We start from the raw sequence: 12,333 nt of genomic DNA on the forward strand, positions 1-12,333 counted from the left end.
ATTTTCATGTTATTTATTACACTTGTATATGAGACGACTAAAAAATGTAAATCGGAAGTGTTTTCTATTGATCGTATTCGTATGTCAATCTGTCAAACTGTGAAAGACATATACTAGTATAGTCGCATTTTTACTTATTTTCTAGCAATAATCACAATCTGCTAAAATGATAGATATCAAATGAAAACAATATCTACAATGGATGTGACGTGCGCATGTATTCTGTGTGTTTCAAATGCATAACATATCCGAAAACAGCGACAACAGATAAAAGGCAGTCTACATAAAAAGGTCTATCTAAAATGCGGTCTATCTAAAATGCGGTCTACATAGAAGGCGGTCTGTGGCAGGACCGGGCACACTAGTATACATATTTATATACATGGTGTCCGGAAACTCCTAGTACAAGCGGGAAACTGGTGAATCTACATCACATTTGGAGTCGATTTTGTAGTATAATTTTTTTTGATTTGAGCTTTCGTTTTCGAGTAAATCGAGTCAGAAGTTGATTTTTTTTTATCAAATTCTTATAAATTATTAGTGAAGATCAAAGTACCCAACTAATTAAAACTATTTAAAAATTTAAAAGTAAAACAAATAGTGAAGAAAAAATTTGAACCCTGAAATAGCCGAAAAATATATTTTTTTGTTTTTTTTTTTTTATAAAAATGCTCAAATCAAAAAACTTTATGTTTATTTGGGTTCCCCGTGTGGTATACATTCTCCAGTTTCCGGCTTGTACTACGAGTTTCCGGACACCATGTATATATATAAATACAACAACCCACAGTTCACCTCGGAATACCTAGTGACTAGGAATGTGAATAAACTACTATTATACTTTTGACATATTTAAATAGTCATAAACAAAAAACAATTATTTTACAAGCAAAAATTATTAGCCTGAAACACTAATTCACATTGAAAAATTTCCTGATAAAAGATACATGACGCCAACGGGACTCGAACCCGTGTCCCTTCGATTTCCGATCGACAGCTCTGACCACTGAGCTATGGCGGCTTATCTTTTATCCGCGAAATAATTCAATATGTACAAGTGTTTCATTCAACAATTACTACTTGCTACATTTTTTCACCTGAAAACAACCAACTTTATTTTAATTATTCAATAATTATTGCTTGTAAAATAATTGTTACCCTTTGTGCTATGCATAAAAAATCTTGTCTTAAGCATTAGTTTACCAAAAAAAAATAATAAATAAACAAAAAAATTAAATCAAGTAATGAGAAATGTGGGAAAAAATTGATTTATACTTCGGGGGGAGGTTCTATATGATTTTAGAACTAAAAAATATGTAAAACCTTTTTCGAAATTGCAATATTTTAAGCAATTTTTTAGGTAAAAAAGTTGAATTGTCTTTAAATAAATATTCTTCTATGGACATTTTTTGGATGGGTAAATAAACATTGTAATTTCCAAGAAGTTTTTTTTATTTTTTTTTACTTCTACCAACAAGTCGAAAATCACCTCCCGAAGTAATCGCACTTACCCCGGACACCCTGTACTTTCAAAGCCACAACAAACTGTAATGAAAAATAGATTTGAAATACTTTTTTTAAATTTTAGGTGTTACTGCTGACAGCCACAGCATTTTTAGGAGGGTTCGATAAACAGTGAGTGACAAGTAGTTTTATCATCTTGTGTATTAAAATCTAATAATTTATTATTACCGGGAAAATTGATCAATCTCTGTATTGGAAAAGAATATATAATTTAAAACCATTAAAAATAAAAAAAACGTTTAAAAATAAAAGTAAAATGTTTTGAAAAAGTGTGTCTGCATTAAAATACAACATAATACTGTTTTAAATAAAAAAAATATGATATTTATTTGTTTATCTCATCTGATCGCCTTATTTCTATCAACAATCGAAAATTTCATATCGCCGCTCAATCTTAATCTGAATCCAGATTTCAATAAATTCAAAGATTTTGCTGATTATCACTATTTCTTTCTTATGTTACAGACAAGACCGTATTCCACATCTTACTGCATTCAACAATTACAATAAGGCAAACTTTAATCAGTGGTATGGTCCAGTTAATTCCATGGACCAGAGACTATACAATTTCCGTAGTTTAGATATTGATCAATATGAAATATTCCCAGATGTAACTAATGAATCAAAGCAACTGGACCTTGGCGATGAATACACAAACTCAATAATAAAAGCCCTATTGGAATTATCAGACTTACCAGAGCCCAAAGATGACCAAACTAATGAAAAATACATTAGGGGACCATTTTACCACCCTAAATATACACATAGATTCATAATATTTAGAAGTAAGAATCAAAAATACAAAACCCAGGTACTTGGAGATGGAACAGCGAATGCATCAGCAAGGAATAAAAGGTTTACAAAAGATGATGTCGCTGAGGAAGAAGATGTAGGCGACGAAGAAGAAGATGCGAAGAAGGGTGGGTCAAAAACAGGAGGAAAAGATACGACTAAAGGAGATGGTGGAAGGATTGTAGGTGGAACATCGTCACTCCAGCATGCGAATGTGAACTATAAGTTCAGGAGTGCTCTCCCTGGTAGAGTGAAGAGATTTACAGAGGATGATGTAGGCGACGAAGAAGAAGATGCCAAGAAGGGTGGAACAAAAACAGGAGGAAAAGACACGACTAAAGGAGATGGTGGAAGAATTGTAGGTGGAACATCGTCACTCCAGCATGCGAATGTGAACTATAAGTTCAGGAGTGCTATCCCCGGTAGAATGAAGAGATTTGCAGAGGATGATGTAGGCGACGAAGAAGAAGATGCCAAGAAGGGTGGGTCAAAAACAGGAGGAAAAGACACGACTAAAGGAGATGGTGGAAGAATTGTAGGTGGAACATCGTCACTCCAGCATGCGAATGTGAACTATAAGTTCAGGAGTGCTATCCCCGGTAGAATGAAGAGATTTGCAGAGGATGATGTAGGCGACGAAGAAGAAGATGCCAAGAAGGGTGGAACAAAAACAGGAGGAAAAGACACGACTAAAGGAGATGGTGGAAGAATTGTAGGTGGAACATCGTCACTCCAGCATGCGAATGTGAACTATAAGTTCAGGAGTGCTATCCCCGGTAGAATGAAGAGATTTGCAGAGGATGATGTAGGCGACGAAGAAGAAGATGCCAAAAAGGGTGGGTCAAAAACAGGAGGAAAAGATACGACTAAAGGAGATGGTGGAAGGATTGTAGGAGGAACATCGTCACTCCAGCATGCGAATGTGAACTATAAGTTCAGGAGTGCTCTCCCTGGTAGAGTGAAGAGGTTTTTACATTTTGATTCTGGAAATGGAAAACAGGAACTTAAGAAAGTCAGATCGAAGACAGGAGGAAAAAATCTGACCAAGAGAGGTGTTGAAAGAATTGTTGGGGGTATTTCCTCGCTAATACACTCCAATGTTAACCATAAGTTTAGCAGTGTTTTTCCGGAATAACGCCATTGTCATTGTTACTACAGATATAAAATCATGTGGAGAATTTACTAAGGTATATTTTGTGTTGAGTGTACATTCGTTAGTTTTATGCTTCCTCACTTATTACACTGAAGCATAGTTTGTTAAAATATTATGTATTTGTCAAACTTATCGGTAATAAATTAATATTGCAAGATTTTTTTCGTAAGTATATTATTGTTTAATATCTGTATTACATTATTTTAAAAAATAAATTTATAATTTGGGGCATTTATTTTTCTTTTATTATTTTAGGTATGTAGATTTTGGAGATCCCTGAGGTTAATGTGTGGTAAAATTTTGTATGACCGAGCTAAAATTATTGAAGACATCCGGAAATCCGGAAAAGAGTCAGAATAATGGAAGAGTCTGCATGAGACGAGATATGAATGCGAACGAAACAAAGAGTTTGTCTCGAGACAAAGTCGGTGGCAATTTGTCCTCTCTGCCTATTCCTGCGTTAGTTGGGAATGTAGTATCTACAATGCTATAAAAGCATTCAACAGGGTAATACTTGAAAATAAAATTGAAGAAAATAAAAATAAATTCAGACACAAAATTACAAAATGGATTTAAGAACGAAAAAGACAATATACCTAACCAAAATTTCATAACATAACATAATAAAACCTACACGTAACCACACAAAAACAATATAAAACACACATCTTTCACAAACACACAAGATTATTTATATTTCTACTTAAATGTACTGTGTATATTATTTTTTTATATTATAAAATGAAGGCCTCATTACGGGTAAGCCACCCAGTGAGGCCAACATTACTGGATAACTATGAAATGTAAAAAAATATTGTACCAAAATAATAAAAAAAAAAAATAAAAAAATGGTACTCTTATTTGGATACTGATTTCCTTCAGGTTTTCACAATTTTAGAAGATTATTCAGTAATGACAAAAAGTGCATTAAAATAATAACAGTTACGTATGTACAACCTTTTTAATAATTTTATTTTATAATGGAAAATTGTACTAATGCCATCTTGCGGAATAAAGATGAAGCACAATGCGAAAATGCACGCTGTTTTGGCCATCTATCGTTATCATAAAGAACTTATTAACAACAGCCTGTAGTATCTCTCTATTTTAATTCACGTGTATAATAACTTTTCCATTTTTTTCATAGATGGCAGTATAGAGAGGTTTTTAAAACATGAATTATGTTCTTCCATTTGATGCAATTGTATTCCATCAAAAAATTGACTAAATTATTTATATTTGGGATATTATTTCTTAATCATTCGTACCGACCAGGATAGCTAATAATTAACAAACTTATAAGTATTAATGAATTAACTTACCCAGTAAATCATAAATAAGAAGGAACCGCCAAAAAACTCAGTCTTGGCACACAGACCTTGCTTCTGTTATTCTGACTCTTGACATGACCCGGCTCAAGCATATGGTTCACTTGATCATGCCATTTCTTATTTGGACGTCACTATTCACATTAGCCATATTATATTCTCATTACACTTCTTCATTCGTTCATTCGCTCCACACACTCAAATCATCTAAGGACGGGTTGTTTCACAGATATTCAAATGTAACATGGTCATCAAATGATCATTCAGCGCCATTTTGTATTTATGGCGTTGAAAGGTCCCCGTTAAATGCCGTTCCAGCTTTGAACGAATTGTGATCAGCAGAAGATAGCTTTTATGTTGTTTGTCAACTTATTACAGTTTGATATAGAGCTGAAACGTTTCTAGAATGGCTTTCAAATGCCAAAACAATAAAATGGCACAGAATGGAAATTTATAGGTAAGTTAGACATATTTGTTAACGTGCACCTGCCATGATTTCAATTAAAAGGAGTTGTATAAATGATTTTTTTTTTAATTTATGAACTAAAAAAACCACTGCTTCTGTGTAAGCTGTTGGTACCAATTATTATTTGTATTTGTATAACTTATATTGTAGGTATTTTTACATATATTATTATACAGTAAAATATTCGTGTCAACTGACTAATTAAATTACCATTAATTACCATGTAGTTTCATCCCAAAATAAGCATAACATAAAAAAAATGTTTTAAGGCGATGCCATACGTAGTAATGCAAAATCATGTGTTTTTGGTTTGAAAATTTGGTCGCCTAGAAATGTTTCAGATGCTTTAATTAAATACTGCGAGTAGAATACATCTTGGCCTTTGAAATAATCGAGTATTTTTTAGATAAGTCTTTTTATAAGCCCAGAAAAAAATAATGTAAAGGCCTATGAAAACTGCTTTAAAGTTCAAAATCTCCTACTTACGAACCCATTTTCAGTTATGATTTTATTGTATAATGTGGAAAATTAAGTTATTTATAAAATGATTAAAAAATTAAATATTTATGCCTGAACATCCACAAAATAAAATAAAAGGCACTTTTTGTCCATGTTTTTTTCTTGCATAAATAAATACAGGCGGATGGTGTTGAGCGGGAATTTAAACCTTATCGCCATCTACGAAGGGTAGTTATTGATAGCTGCTCAATTTAAATTAAATTATCAAATTATCTCAAATAAGATTTGTGCCTTGCCTTTTTTAAATTGAATTAATTTCATGTAAAACACGATTTGTAGCAGTCCCACAAGAATTTTAATTGTTGTATGGAGGGAATTTAAAATGTCACACCTCAGAAAAAACCTTTACATCCAGACGGTTAATTTCAATAAATGGTTTCAAAAATTATCATCACTTTTTTGTAAATTACCAATTCAATTGTTGCTCTATTTAACGGCGAAAAAAAATTACCGAAAAATTGTGGGCGTACTTCGCTATCCAAAAGTCTGACAATTCTTTTTGCTTAAATTTCAAATACAGAAATTCGTTTCTAATGATGATTCATTATGAAACTTTCATTACAAAAGAATCAAATGGAATGGCGCGTATACGATGTCAGGCAGGGCAAGAGATACAGAATGCGTGCTAAATGGGCTAGACCCATAGAAAAAATAACACAAGTAACCCTTTGTCAGCGTGTTTCTTGATCCAATATATCCAATCCAATCCAATCATTTTACTTTATTGAAATATTTAAAGAAAGATTATGTTTGCCAAACAATGTACATGTTTATAAAACTATTAGCACACACGAAGATGTGAGCTAACTTAAGATTAATAAATAAAAATAAATAAATAAAAGTCTGACTATTCTTTGCTTAAATTTAATTAGCAGGACTGTGTTTCAGCATCATTGATATCGATGTACGATGTATACGATCGGTTATACGTCTAAATGGTTAGCGGGGACATTGGTTTCCATTCAAATCTATAATATGGAAGACACTTCTATTGTTCGTCATTATTCTATTGCCAAAATCAAAAGGTACGAAGTCAGTGGAAAATTCGGTTTACATTCAAATCTACATGGAAGGCATCTAGCGTGTATAATAATAAAAAAAAAACAATACAATATTTACGATACAATACGAATATAATATTTACCTACTACCCTCATGATACCCCCGGTAAAAGAATACTGTTTAGAATCGAAACTTTGCCTTACAATCAGACGTGTGCCCGGCATTTCTCGACTCTTTACTACTTTTTATAAATATAATATGTATGTATTATATATATAAACCTTTCAATAGAAATTCTAAGTGAAAGTGAAAACCCTTTCAAAATCCGTTGCGTAGTTTAGAAGAACTAAGCGCACAGACAGTCGCGGATAGCGACTTTATTTTAGCATAATAGAAATTATGATACTAGCTGAAAGCACTATTATTTACATATTATAATATACTAGCTAACATACAATACAATAATATAATATACACCCGACGTTGCTCGGGGACTTATACATTGTTTGGGGTAAAGTTTTGAGGTTATAAGGCCTATTTTAGAAATACTCGTACATTTCTGTTAGTACATTATTTGGATGACCATCGTAAAGTTTAGCCAGCGTTACGTTTTGACGACTACATTATAAAACATCAATTTTTCTCTACTTTCTATAAATATAGTGAGCATGTGTTTTATATATAAACCTTCCGAAAGAAATTCTCTAAATGATAGTGAAAATCCTGTCACAATCCGTTGCGTAGTTTAGAAGAACCAAGCGCACAAACAGACAGACGCGGATAGCGACTTTGTTTTAAATGTACTAATTAGAGATGCACTAGCCGTGTTTAGTGACCGGATCTGAAAAGCCAGGTACTTTACGACCTTCCTACTTCCCATCTCCATTCATTCCCACTCCTGTCGTCTCACAATATATCCCGATTGGGGATGCAATAGTACCACTGGCTCCGGAAAATTTTAACTCATGGGCGGTGTTAACACAAAAATAAATATTTCAGAAAAAGTAAAAGATACAGAATACTATTATTGCAGGATAATTAATTGGTTTTTCAATTTAAATAAATATATTTAACAAAAAAAAACTTATTTATTTTGTACAGACAGCATTGATGACAATTTTATTTAATTAAAATTAATTTGACTAATTAATTTTGGTATAAATCCGGTAATTGTTAAGGAAGCTAAAAGTCTTGCAGTTTTTCGTGGATTATGTCTCAATGTTGTGAAATCAAAATTTTAGTATGTAAGAAGTAAATAATATTGTAGTAGTCATAGTAAATAATATATTAGGTATAAGATGTAAACTCTTATAACTAAATAAAATATACATTAAAAAAAAAAATACAAACGTCTAATAAAATATGAAATAATTGATAATTTATTCGTAGACTTTAATTGCAAAACTCAACCTATGCAAATGGTACCCGACCAACCTCCATACAAAACTTGCACAAGTGAATTTTTCAAACACAAATAACTTGATTTTATTGTGAAACTAAATCCGTTCGATATCGAATTAATGATAAAACCACCACGCGACAGAAAGACCAGCCAAAACTATGCTCATATTTTAATATGCAAGTGTTTGATAAAACTTTTCGATTCGTGAGTCTATTTTATATGTATTGTTTATTTATTTATTCAACTCGTGCGGATTGTTTCAAAGTTGTTTGGGTAAATTGAGTATTGGAGTCAGTAGTTTGAAGATTGTTCGGTTGGTGGTAGTGTGCAGTTGATTTCTGTTTTGATGTGTTTTTCAAAATCATTCTTATTTACGAACACATCTGTCAGATTACTGCTGTCACAAAACATTTTCACTCAGTAATACATCATAAAAACGAACTGTGCTAAACAAAATTGTTAATAATCTTTGAGATAACAACATTTTTGTATTGTTTATGTTTTTATTGATAAATGGATTGGATTCAAATACAATTTATTGATAATAAATAACAATTTATGTGTTCTGTAAAAATAAGTGAAAAAGCGTGTGTTTTTATTAGCAAATAAAACAATAAAATATAGTTTAACATATTTTCAAAAAAATAAATAGTGAATATTTATAAAAGTTTTTGATTCTTAACAAAATTGTTATGTGATATTTAAAATGACTCTTTTAAAAAATAAACTCTAAAATTAGTTAAAAGTGTTTTTGAATATAAAGATAATACATTGTTAAATGTGTAATAGTGCTACTAATAAAGCCAAGACTGAATTTTATGGATACTATACCCCGGATTTGCTCTAACATAGGTGAGATATTTTTAAACCTTGTTTATTGTAAGGGGAAGACTATTATAAGGCGAACCTCGGTATAACGTTTACACTAATATAACGACACATTATTATTAGATGTGCTACAATTTAATAATTTCAAATGTTTTTTTTATTACAACTTATTATTAGAGGTGCAATAATTATTACAACCGTAAACTAGGTTAACGTACATCGATTTACTAAGCAAGAGTATTTTCAGCAAACAATTAGTAAATAAGTCTATATTTTAACCCTACGGTTCAAATCTATTGCACTTCGTTATTTTATGTATTTATTTTAATTACAATATTTAACCTTTTCCTTCCGAATGATTGTTTTTTTAATCGATGGTTAAGGTTAACAGATTACATTACTTGTACTAGTTCCTGTGTAATTGTGTGGTGTTCATAAGAAAAACGTCACTGAAAACACTTCAAAACTTCTAACTAATTTGGTTCAACATTTGTTTATAAATTTAATATTCCTTACAATTCGAGTTCAAGAAATCTGTTGCAGAGCGATCAGCTCCTTTAAGACTCCACATTCTCAATTTCTATCGAAATATAAAACTGGACAACAATTCTCTTGTACACTTTTAAGTAACTAAATCACTAGTTTGATTAATCTTTATAACTAATTGGTGTTCATTATTAATACCAAAAAATATGCTTTAGATAGATTGAAGGTTTTTCTATCGTTTCGCTTGAGTAGAATACAAATAAAAAAATAAATTATTCAATAAAAAATATAAATGTAATCTATGATTTTTTTCAATATAAATGTATGAACGCGTAAAGGAAACAACTTTTCAAAAACACAGTATTATATCTAAGATTATCTGTGACATTTTCACTCGATTAACTTTTTTACTTTCTTATAAAATTATTTACAAAATAAATAAAAACCAGTTTTGTGCTTGAAATTAAACGTTTCTAGACTCCGTTTGCCAAGTGATTTTAATGCCTATTACCTACAATATAAGGTATACCAAGAAAATATACAAATTTGGCTTGTAGCTTCCTCTTAACATGTGTATTAAAAACAACATAAACCTAAAAAGAAGTATGCGATGTACTTGTAGGAAGGTATAGAGACAAGATTTAAAAAGACAAGAAATAATAAAAAGTTAATAACGAGCAAATAGGTCTGAAATTAGTTGCCTTTTGAAACCAACACAATTATTAACACCAAACATATCAATACGTTAACAGCGTTTGTTTGCAAGGCGATGAATGTGATATATCCCATTTTTATTTTAATGCGTTGACTTTTCCACACGTCTAGGTTTATTTTTTCATTTTGTTTTTTTTTAAATTATTTTATTTCTTGCTAGGGCAATCCCGATGAGTTACAAAACTCATTTTAGGACGGGAGCATATTACAATACATTGGTCGGAAAATAATACAAAAGAAGAATACATACAGAAGTCAGTACATACAATTTTAAATTGGCATCAAAATACAATACAAAAAAATAAGAGTAACCATAAAAAGGAACAATCAAAGATATACAAATATGGATTAACTGATTTTCATTTTTAAAAATATTTCTTCAAACCATCATTTTAATTTTTTTTGTATTTTTCTCAATGGTTTTGTACATTTCTGGAAGCGAATTATGAAGTGTGTAGGCAATGTAGTTTGAAGATATTATTCCATATTTGTAGTGTATGTTTGAGGAATGTGGAATTTATTGTTATAAAAAGAATTATAAGTTATAAAAAAATTTTGAATAACTTATTGTGTAAAACCTCAAATTGTAATATTTAATTTTTGAAGACAATATTAACGGTTCTCAAACTTAAATTGTGAAAGAGAAAAATATATTGGCAAATATAATGCCAAGTACACGAAATGTAATAAAATGTGGATAGACAGTATTATTGCGCCGAAGACGTATAATTTCGCACAGACGAGACTAATTATATTGAAACACTTTATTTCGCATATTCATGTTCACCTTGCGATATAAAATTTAATTGTCGTTATAACGGGGTTAGCGGGTAGTAGCCTCAGCGCAGAGCTCAAGTGCAACGGTCGCGGGAGCAGAAAATAATTGCCCGCTCTTGTGCTGTTATTTTTATACTACCTCTTAACCCGGAATAGTTCGGGATAAATTTAATATTCCTTATGTATTTATTTATTTTTGATTATCACTTTTTGTCAGTTAGATAACAATAAGTAACAACTATTTCAGTAACCGGAAATTAAAAATAATGCGTATTAATAACTATTTTAACACATAATTTAACATCTATTCTTCGCGTTATGTTTTTTAAATTTAATATAAATTTAGTTTTTTTTTATATATATATAAATTTTACACATTTCAATTTTTGTGATTTTCTCAACCACCATTAAGGCGAAGCTTAATGCTAAATCACTATTTTGATTAATCTTTATAACGAATTGGTGTACATTATGAATACCAAAAAATATGCTTTAGATAAAATGAAGGTTTTTCTATCGTTTCGCTTGAGTAGAATACAAATAAAAAAATAAATTACTCGATAAAAATATAAATGTATAGAACGCGTAAAGGAAACAACTTTAAAAAAATACAATTTTGTAGCTAAGATTATCTGTGACAGTTTTACTTGATTAACTTTTTTGCTTTCTTATAAAATTAATTAATAAAAACCAGTTTTGTGCTCGAAGTTGAACGTTTCTACACTCCGTTTGTAAAGCGATTTTAATGTCTATTACCTAAAATATAAGGTTTACCAAGAATATACATATTTTTGTCTTGTAGCTTCCTCTTAATACTAGGCTCTAAGGTATTATGGTAATCGTACACGATCTAGATTATAATATATGAGCCAATAAACTATTATTTTGATGAAACAAACAAAATGCGTATTATTATATCAACCATAATTGAAAAAAAAATAAACAGAATGATAAAAGATATTTTAAAGATTTTTTTTTTAAACTTTTGATATTTTAATAGGTTTTTAGGCTAGTTTAATTTTTATTTATTTTGTAATGAAGCCCAAACTATGAAGCTATTTAATGTTCTTAGATTCGTGGTTTAGGTTAAATGAGAGGAGAAAAAATGACCATAAGACTTTGAATTTAAAACAATAAATTTTAATTTGAACGAAATAACTGTTAAACCGTTTCGAAGTGTTGATAAAATGTGTCCTGGGTATTTGTATTTATATATTTTTTATAATATAATTTGTACTCAGTTTAACAATGTTTTGGCCCTTTACATCTATCGCTTCTTCGATGCACTAAAACTAATTATTAATTAAGTATTATTTAATAACGAATTATGAATAAAAAGTAG

At 30.4% G+C, this 12,333-nt stretch overlaps 1 protein-coding gene across 1 annotated transcript in view; it reads left to right on the forward strand.

Moving 5' to 3' along the window:
• Positions 1 to 8,495: 8,495 nt before the first annotated feature.
• tsl (membrane-attack complex domain containing protein torso-like) overlaps positions 8,496 to 12,333 on the forward strand; it is a 128,532-nt gene continuing 124,694 nt past the window's right edge. The window contains exon 1 of the mRNA XM_089644518.1: positions 8,496 to 9,038. The gene's annotated coding sequence lies outside the window, so the exon portion shown is untranslated. The remainder of the gene's footprint in view (positions 9,039 to 12,333) is intronic.

This window comes from Hesperophylax consimilis, chromosome 21 (assembly GCF_061612785.1).
Source record: "Hesperophylax consimilis isolate HC1 chromosome 21, BYU_Hcon_1.0, whole genome shotgun sequence".
NCBI lineage: Eukaryota > Metazoa > Arthropoda > Insecta > Trichoptera > Limnephilidae > Hesperophylax > Hesperophylax consimilis.